The sequence below is a fragment of the Ascaphus truei genome, chromosome 3, assembly GCF_040206685.1.
Source record: "Ascaphus truei isolate aAscTru1 chromosome 3, aAscTru1.hap1, whole genome shotgun sequence".
In the NCBI taxonomy this organism is placed as follows: domain Eukaryota; kingdom Metazoa; phylum Chordata; class Amphibia; order Anura; family Ascaphidae; genus Ascaphus; species Ascaphus truei.
This window is the reverse complement of record NC_134485.1, coordinates 358,568,376-358,578,989: the sequence shown is the minus strand read 5'-3', so window position 1 is coordinate 358,578,989 and position 10,614 is coordinate 358,568,376. Positions and strand designations below refer to the sequence as shown.

Sequence of the window (10,614 nt, the reverse complement as noted above, 5' to 3'; positions counted from 1 at the left end):
GTAGGAATAAAGTAAGAAAGTAAGATTAACAAAAGTACATTAAATAAATGTTAAAAACAATCACATGTGGAACATTGTGACAGAATCCACTCCACATGCCTGGCAAAAATCAAAATCCTACTTACAGGAGGTAGGTAGGTAATGCGCATAGATCGCGAACTTCAATTGGAGGCGGCTGCTTTTCTCCTCCAGCTGGTGATCCTGAAGTCCCCAGTATGTCTTCATATACATTCCCAAGGTGATGGACTCCGTGCAGGCTGGGTGTGTAAACCGCGATGTTACAAGATTGAAGCCAGGGACTTTTCTCTTTCAAACATATATGCTTTATTTACAGTTAGCATATTACATAATTCTTCTTTGGGTGCCTGTATAACATCCCAAAAGAGGCTCTTATCTTGTTACCGATGCTATGGTGCTTATCTGGCCATTCCTTGCATAGCGGAGGGGTTCTCCTATTCCCACTGGGACACTGTGGCAGGGGTGCACCTTCTTTCGAGGACTATTATCCCGTCACCCTGTGAATGACCCTTCTTGTCCCTACCTATTGGATGTAGCTGTGCTTGCAGATCTGTTGCTAAAGCAGCCCCAATGGTGTACTCAGAAGCCATGTTTAAAGGGACATCATTTTGAATACACGGCACTTTCCCCCTTAATCTTCCAGGAACAAACTTGGCCCAATATCATGGCTCTCTCTCTAAGAAGGGGCACATTCCAGATCAATTAAAACAATAAAGTGACAGGTCCCTTAAATCCCTATGTTAACTATTCACAGCGAGGCTCCTCTTTCTTCATCTCCCAGGAATCTGAGTTCCAGAACCTTCACTCCACGATATATATCCTCAAGTGATGTCACTATCACCCTGGATACACAGGTAGGGTTCTTACATTCTGCAGTATCATCCGGCATTAACCCATAACTTAACCCCTTAGGTATACTAGTAGTCCCAGTAGGGAGGCTACACTTGCAAATAGATCACCTTTATTTAGAAATGTTAAATAAATATTTACGGTTAAAAGATTTTCATACCTTTTGATCCATGTTTCAATGAAGGATGGCAACTTATACCCAAAGTTCAACATGACCTGAAGTCAAAATATGTTTTGCCATTACAAACTTCAAAAACTTCCTACTAATTGACCAAGATGGTATCTACTAACATAAGAGCAAGATACAATTAGATATGGGATCATGTTTTAATGCTAAACAGTAGTACACTCGTAAAATGGGAGGATTTTGTTTCCTAATGGGATTGTGTCCACATTTCTGAGTGGACATTGCTGACCCTTCATAGTGATGTTATAGCCCAGCGATTAATATTGTGCAAATGTGTACATATATTTGCATTACAAAATTGTTTGCCTTTTTTTCTTACATTTTGCGACATTTTCACAAAAGTTCATTGCTCCTCATCCTCTGTAGATCTCTCTGTGGGCGTACCCCAGGGGTCTGTCCTGGGACGTCTTCTCTTTTCTCTTCACACGTTCTCTCCGGGTGAGAAGACAAATGACAGACAGGCCCACTAAGGGACGATATCTCTTTAATATTAGAAATACGATATAGGTATAGGGCAAATGGCAACCAAACCTATACAAATATAACGAGGGTTAAAATAGCTGGCTAGACACCAACATAGGGCGGAGGAGTAGGGCAGGTCAATATCGCATCCACACTAGTACAAAGAAAGGATCCGGAGCCGATCTCAGTACATACCCAGCCAGGCAAGTGGAAGTGAAGAGCCCTGCACAACCTCTGCCTGCAAACTCCACAGGAACAATCTCACGTGACCTCTACGCGTTGCACACGTAGTGCTTCGTCAGGAGATCCGGGTGACCTTATAACATCTCTTGGGTACAAATATCACCTCTATGATAACGACACACAAATTTACCGTTCAACCCCTGACCTTACACCTGCTGTACAGACCAAAGTCTCTGAATGTGTCCCTGCTATATCATCCTGGATGACCCTCCCGACTCAAACTTAACATGTCAAAGACAGAGCTCCTCATACTTCCTCCCAAGCCTGGCCCTACTACTCTCTTCTACATTACCGTTGGTGGTACTATTGTACACCCAGTATCACAAGCACACCTTCCTGCCTCTCATCTATCTCCCCTACAATGTATGTTAAATGCTGCTGCTAGAATCACTTTACTCGCTCCTAAATCTGTCTCAGCGTCTCTCCTGGCTTCCTATTAAATCACGTATTACTTACACAATTCTCCTCCTCTCATTTAAAGCCATACACTCTTCTGCTCCTCCTTTACATCTCAGTCCTAATTTTTCGCTATACACCTGCTCGACTCTTGCGTTCTGCTCAAGGATGTCTTCTGTCTAAACCTTTTGTATCTAAAGCCCTCTCCCGCCTAAAACATCTCACTCACTGCCTAACATCTCTGGAATGCCCTTCCCCTCAATATCCAACTGGCACCCTCTCTCTCCACCTTTAGGACCTTTCTTGAAACACACCTCTTTAACAAAGCATATGGGTAGCACCGCTGGCCGATACTAAACATCTCTGATGCACTGACCTTAGCCCCTTGCAGACGCACTTACCAGAACACTCTCCTTCTGCCTCTATAAGTTCTCCCCACTTACCATTTAAGTTGTAAGCTCTTCGGGACAGAGACTCTTTTTCCTATTGTTTTATGTCTAAAGAGCTTATTCCCATTGTGTTATAATATTATGTCACGTGTATTGTAAAGAGCTATGCACCTGGATGGCGCTATATAAAGATATGCATACATAGCTCAGTACTGTGCCACGTTTCCACAGAATTCAGAGAAACTTGTCTATAGAGGGTTCACATGATCCTGTACACTGACTTTTAATTCTTGGCGAAGTTTGTGAACCTTTAACGTACAGTATGTGTGAAATGTTTCACTAAAAACAAAAAGTTGCCAATTCAGGAATTTCAGGGAAATAATTGCACATCCCTGCAGTCTGTTGTTTTCATCTGTACACTGCTGGGTGGGTTATCTTTGTACCCCTGCTGAACGAACTTTGTGGCAGACAGAACCATGATGTTGCTAAAAGTGACAATATTCCTCAAGGATGTAGCTAAGAGGGATCTGTGGAAAGAAGAGACCAGGGCTGCCTATTCTGAGCTGACCACAGATAACTGATTGTTCTCTTCCATTGCACCACTCACTACCAAGCACCAGTCCTGATGCCAAATCAGCTGAGGTTTGAGACATAACATGGCAGTAGAGATAAAGCTATACTAATTTTATTCATGTCTTTAATTTTTCAATTAGGCAATGAGGAGCACTTAAGAAATTCCAGAAATAAATATGTGTAAGTAAGAGTGTAGTCATGCGCAACTATGTACTTCAATAGACACTGAAATACTTACTTTGAAAGCTGAAGTGATATAAATAGTGATCCTAACTTTTAAAGCAGACTTCAAATCAGAGGCTCACAGGAGATCAGGGAGAGTTGTCATGTATGAGATATACGTATATTTACATAATTCACCTTCACCATCTCCTTACATGGAAGAATGTAACAGAACCGCTTGTTATGTACAATACATATCACCCATAAGAGAAGTAACAGTGTGTGAAGACAAACCATTAACCAGTGTATTGTTGCAGGCAGGTAACATACATCGCTGTTACTTCAATTGCAGTTTACAAGCAGTGGTGGCTATAAGAGAACTTCCGACCAACTCACACGATATGTCGTCACTGACTCGGGTAAAAGCCCGCGGAACAGGGGCACCAGTGTTTCTGGCAGCGAGGGATCTAGTACGCCAATCAAACCATAGCAGCATTATATCAATCTCTATGGCGACCGATAGAGCGCCAACCACATGGCGGCGTTACCCAATGCTTACGACAAAGTAGCCAGCGCCAATCAAAATATGGCGGAGTTGTAGCAATGAGTACGGCAACAATCTAGTGCCAATCAAAACATGGCAACGCCGGAAAGCGTTTCAGCCGTCACGCCCCTTTATCGTTCGGCGGGAGTTTTGTTTTACTTTGTAATTGTATTGTTTTCCCGGGGTTATAGGTATTCTTTCGGAGAAAAAAAAAAAACCAAAGCTGCATTTCAAAGACTCAGATGGCTGCCGACAGGAGAAGTAAATCCGCTGGTCTTATGGGACAGTCTGAATCCCAGGGAGCTGCAGCGAGGTAACGTAGCGATGTAACCTATTGAATACCAGAGGTCTGCAATGCATACGAGTTAAATAATGATACCACTAATTGGCCTGGGTGCAGTTGTTGAATGGTGTGGGCATGTGGAACAGTCTATATGAACTGGGTAACATATAAAAGAGTTTGGGGCCACAAAAAAAATCGGTTCTGGTGCTAGACTGGGTGAGCCTGTGGTAATGTTATGTTTGCATTTCCTTTTCTTTAGTTGAAGAGTGAAACAGGAAGCAGAGTTCATCTATTATTATTTTACACAACATCCATAATCCAGTGAGGGAGAAAACGGTATCTACTGTTCACAGACATTGCGATAAATGAACTTAATGCTGCAGACCAAGCAATATCCTACATGTGTGTTTTTTTTTTAATAAATCAGTTCTGTACTATAAGAAAAAACTTGTAGCATTTTTTTTAAAACTCCGAATTACATTTTTAATGTATTATAAATGTAACAAGCCTGTTTAGTTTCTATGGCAACCATTTACAAAGTCACACCCCCTTTCTCTCTGAAACAAGCTCTGGCACATGGGCGTCGGCAAGGGGGGCGCTTGCCCCCCACCCGAATCACTCGCAGTCCCGGACTGTTTATGGCGCCGTACAGTACGTTAACGGCGCTATAAACGCCAAAAACCGACTTCAGGAGGACCGGGACGGAGGTGGGTGGGTCCCCCTGGCGCCGCAGCAGGCAGCTAGTGGTAGGCTAGCCTACGCTGCTATGCAGGAGGAAGCGCAGCGCACTGTCATTGGTAGCACTCGGGAGTTAGGCGGCTCTCATTGGTAGCACTACCTACCAATGAGAGCCGCCTCACTACCAAGTCGGGACCAATCTGTGCCGCGGCCGGGCCCGCCAATGCGCTGCGGCGGCGCCGGTGCCAACAAGTCCACTCATCATTGGTAGCTGAGCGCTACCAATGAGAGAGCCGCCGCTGTCCCTTGATGACCCAGTCCCTGAGTCGGACCAATCATGGTCCGACTTTGACCTCCACACTCATCACGAGGCCTCCCGCCCATCATGCTCCCGTCTCCTCTGACTCGTCGTAAATTTGCGCAGGCTCACAGTTCAGAGAGTCTGCTGAAGAGTGAAGACGCAGACAGCAGCACTCTCTCTGCGCAATAGGCCCCGGCACTCTGCAGAGTAGACTGCAATTAGTTCTGAAATCTGAATCCAATAATCCACAGACCACAGTAGTTTTGCTGCCTCAGGGGGCAGGAGGTAGCATTTGGAATTGGCAACAATTTGAAAACTAGGGTATAAAGACAACACAACGTTTCGCTGGGTGCCAGTGCCTGAATAGAGTGTGAGAGAGATTCTGAGAGAATGGAGAAATATTATGGAAAAAGAAAGACGGGGCAGAGTGAGAGAGCAGCGAGAGAGAGTAAAAGTAAAATTGTTACAGCAAAAGAGACAAAGGAGCATGATGCTACTATGGATGGAAAAAGAAAGATGGGGAGAGAGAGGGAGCACATGATAGAAAAAAACCCTGTGATGTGTCTTGTGTGGTTGAAAAAAACAAGGAGAAGCAGACCGGGAAAAACAAGGGAAAGCAAGCAAACACTGAGATGTGGATGCCATCCAATGCTAAGGCCTCGTTCAGGGTGCCAGAGGCAGGAGTTGGAGGGCGGGCGTTCACCTATGCGAGCGGCAGTCTGCTGGGCGACGTATGCACATCCTCCCTAGCAGACTTTCTCAAGAGTTGAGGAGGCGGGGCTACAGACCTCAGTTTAGGGATCGGAGTTGCTGTCTTGATATCATTCTCAAGATTGATTTCATTGGCTGCCGAGGTACCAGTGACGCTGCTGCAGATTCAAAAAACAACTTGGGTTGTTTATTGAAACTGTAGCCAGCGTCAACTCCGTACTTCGGAGACAGGGCAGCTGTTACCCTGACAACCACAATTAACTTTAAATACATTGTTTCGGACGGCCGCCCGCACGTAAGCACGCCCTCCCTCCGAAGCCAGCACCCTGAACGAGGCCTAAGGCAAGTGCTGTGGGGTTATAACTGGTGCTGTGTGGCAAGTGTTTTGGGTGCAATCTAGTGCTGTGGCAAGTGAAATCTGGCACTACAGTATGTATGTATGTGTGTGTGTGTGTGTGTGTGTGTGTGTACAGTCATACTAATAAGTGCTCCCACATAGCTCGTAGGTCGCAGCACACCCCGTTCCGCAGCGGAACGGGATGGACCCAATGATGAAGCTTGCCACCAAGGGGAAACCCTATTGGGTAAGGGTTATATAAGGAAAACATTCTGTTTTCCTTGCTTTTTTGAAAAAGAGTTGGTTTTGCAGTACTGAAGGGTCTTTTTTTGGTTAGAGGTATATATACCCACCCACCCACACTGTGTGCCACACACATACACTTTTCCTTTTTTAAGTTTCTATTACTACATACAGGGCTGTATTCAATAAATAGTGCATTGTAGGTGAGTTATTTGAAGTTCACAAATCTCATCTTACCAATATCATTATGCATTATGCAAGGGAAGCTTGAATCTTCTAGCAGGAGAACTTTGAAGGGATTTTTCAACTCCCTGCAGTTCATCTACAACCCACAGTTTATTCAATACCGCCAGCCCGGTGATGAGCAGAGTATTTAATGATCCCCATTTCTTTTTCTTGTGCCCCACCTGGCACACATCATGTCGGAGGATCCTGCGCAGAGAAGCAGCCTTAAAAAGTACGGCTGGAATGTCTGCACTTAAGTGCCAGAGTGACATGGCAAGTTCTCCAGGCACCCACCAGATCCTGCAACCCTGAGTAGCTGCTCTTTTTTGATGTCATAACTACACTTTCACAATTGCTTTATTAACCTTCAAGCTTTCTCAAATTTGCTTGAAAATGCACCATTTGCCCACTCTTTTTTTTTCAAAATTTTCTCGGGGGGGGGGGGGGGAGAACCCCCCCTTATGCTGGTCGGGCTCACTCGCCACAGTGCATTCACCACCACTTTTACGCCGGGCACTGGCCGTTAAAATTATGCCCCCCCCCTAAAAAAAAATTCTGCGGACGCCCATGCTCTGGCACACCCTTTTTTGAGCCCTGCTCTCTCTAGCAGTGAACCAATCAAGTGACTGCCTGGTCACATGATCTTCCCCACATAACTTTGCATCTTTGGTCCTCTTCTGTTGCACTGACAGCCCTTTAGTGAACCCCAGAGCCGAATAATAAGCATATGCGTTCCACTAGCTGCAGAATACTCGTTTGCAGTCATTTAGCGAACCCCCTAGCTTAATCTTCGCCCATCGATCTCAGGAGAATGGATCAATTGGCAACAGGGTTGCCACCTTCGACTGACGGCCAACCCGGAGATTTTTGTTTTTAAATGACACTGTGTTGCCATGACAACGGGACGCAATGTAACGTCACGCGGCGTCAAGTTGCCATGACGTCGTGGCATCTCATGGTCATGGTAACGGGCATCACGTGATGCTGTTACGTCACATGACGTTTCCGTTGGCATGGCAACGCAGCGCCATTTGACGCCGCGCAGCCATATTGACATTAGTTGCAGGGGGAGATGCCGGGAGACATTGCTGTTGCGTGTTAATGGTATATGGAATTGTATATTACCTTACGTCATTTCTATTATTTATAACTAACGCTGATGACAATCTCACAAAACGTAAAGTTTGTGGAAAGCATCTTGAATCACTAGTGGCAGCAGCAGCAGTAGCAGCAGCAATACATTGCCACAAGTTGCATATAAACACACACAAAATATGTGTGTGTATATACACAACTGTATGCTCAACTGCATGTTTTAGGCAGGTCTGCAACCCCGCCTTTCACCATTATCACCCAGCACACAGCACTTCCACTGCAGCAAGGGATTCTGGGAAATGACATGTATATATATATATGTATGTATATACACACACACTCACACTCACTCACACACACACACTCACACACTCTGTGTGTGTGTATATATATATATATATATATATATATATATATATACACACACACATATATATATATATAATATATATATATATATATATATATATATATATATATATATATATATATATATATATATATATATATATATATATATATATATATATAATCTCCCAGTGCACCTTAGTAATAAATAGACTTGAAGCAGGGGAACAGGCACTTGAAGCCCCAGCAGGAGGACAGCCAGAGAGGACGGAGTGAGAGTATGACTCAGTGAGTAGCGTGGCATCACAATGGAGGACAGGAACAGGTGAGTGACCTGTAGCAGGCTTCAGTGGAGACAAAGAAAGTCAAGGAGGACTTGACTTTTGAATTGGGGGTACTTAGGAGCGCGCCCGCACATAGCACGCTCTACCACAGCCGTCCAATCCTCTCCTGCCCGGGTCCTGTCATTGCGCAACACTGCTCACTGCCGTCCAGACCACCCGCCCACCCGGAGATTTCAGGGACAAACCCGTAGCCCGTAGAACCCGTAGAAAGGTATGCCAAACCCGAAGTCTCCGGGTGAAACCCGGAGAGGTGGCAACCCCGATTGGCAATTTAGCTAATTACTTATGATTGTGTGGATTGTATTGATGCACATCTTAAAAAGAAAAAAATATATAGGATGATTTCTAGCCATGAGAGAATGTTTTATGTGACTTAAGAATCTATCTTGTTTTTATTAATTTCCATTTAGTATGAAACTTGGTATGTTTTTAAAAGTCTGCTGAGTTGAATAGTATATGGTCTTGAGTTTGGAATCAAAGGTTAGTTAAATAGTTAGTGAGATAATACAATAGAGATTGGTCTTAAAAGATAATCCTATGTTCCTTAACTATAGTTACTTAAAGCTGCAGTTCAGTCTTCTTTTTTTTTTTTTTTTTTAATTTTTTTTTTAATTTTTTTTTTTTTACTTCAGTAGTTTTGTGTGCAATCTCTAATTACCTAAAGAACTGTATAGCTGCAGGTCAATTCGTTCTCCATGTATTGATCGGCGAAATTTGGTGACATAATTAGTGAAGGGATCTGTTTTTCTTCTGCTTCTGTCTCTCAGTGGAAGCTCATGAATATTCATGAGCACTCCTGCACTGACATGTGCTAGAGGGAGGGCAGGGCTGACAAAGGGGTATGCCAGGGCTTGTGACAGGACATGAAGGGGCAGTGCCTTAGCAAATGGTTGTTAAAATAGAATACAAGAAAATTGGTCTTTCAAAGTTGTTTTTTTAAAAACAGAAAATGCTAAAAGTATTTTTTCTTACTACAGAACTAATTTATTAAAAAAAACACATGCAGGATATTGACTGAACTGCAGCTTTAATGACCAGAACAAAGAAGGATCTTCTAAATCAAAGTAAATATTTTTAAAGGATTAAACTGTGTTCTAATGATGATTAACTAAGAACATTTTGGCTGACAGTGAGAGAAACAAGTATTGTTCAAATGTATAGAGTGTATTTGGATGTATAGAATTCAGAATCATTTCACATCAAGCTAAGAACAACAACGCTAAAGAGTCTCCTCTCTATAACTAAATTCTATTTGCTTGAATGATGTAACTGACTGAAATGTGATGCTGTAAAAGATGTTTTCTATTGTCTCTGAATAAATTGAGAGAAGAACCCGGACCGTGGACTATTTAATATATATATTGAAAGGTGGAACATTTATTTGCACCCATCTAATGAAGCAAATCTTTAACGGCAGCTTGGACTGCAGCTTTAATGTAAGGGAAAATAAAAAATGGAAACATTGTATTGTGGCTCAGGTACATAGATGACATCTACTTCTGGACTTTAACGTCAAACGAACTATTAGAATTCATAATGATGCTTAACCATAATTAATTAAATTTAAAATTAACTTTACATTTTCAAAAAGAAGAAATTTAATTTTTGGATTGGACTTCTTTTTTAGATCTGAAGATAATCACCTTCTATCTAATTTTTATATATATAACCTGCTTCAGCAAATACTCTACTGCATACCAGCAGTGCCCACCCAAAACCACTATTAAACAATGAAGCTTTATTTGGAGGGAGAGCCTAAGATTACTTATAATCGGTTATAAGAAAGAGAATTTGAACATAAGACTAACTAAGCATATCAGAGAGCAGAAAGAAATGATTTATTGTTTAAAAATAAAAATCTAAGACTAATATCTACCTTCAATCTGCAGGAAAGAGAAATTAAGAATTTATTATTTTATTAACACTGGCATATTCTGAAAATGAATGATGATGACATTAGACCGTTCATTTCAAATAAACCATCAATAATGTTTAGGAGATCCAGAAATTTGAAGAATAAACTAGTTCATAGCCACCGTGGTAAATAAACAATGAGACAACTGTACAACAAACGGCTCCCATGAGTGCTAAAGGCCATGTATATACATACTGCGCTATATGTATGCACACACAGCTGTTTCTTACACATACAAATACTCTATGTAATTCCATCCCTATATACCAATATGGACCACATAGTATCTACACACACTTTTAGTTATGCTA

General features: G+C 42.5%; 1 long non-coding RNA gene across 1 annotated transcript; it reads right to left on the bottom strand.

The window, feature by feature from the left end:
• Positions 1 to 983: 983 nt before the first annotated feature.
• On the bottom strand, positions 984 to 3,827 carry LOC142491143 (uncharacterized). Its single transcript, XR_012800305.1, has 3 exons — positions 3,676 to 3,827; positions 1,374 to 1,520; positions 984 to 1,083 (listed from the first exon to the last, which is right to left on the bottom strand). It is a non-coding gene; the product is annotated as an uncharacterized LOC142491143 (long non-coding RNA).
• Positions 3,828 to 10,614: the final 6,787 nt, after the last annotated feature.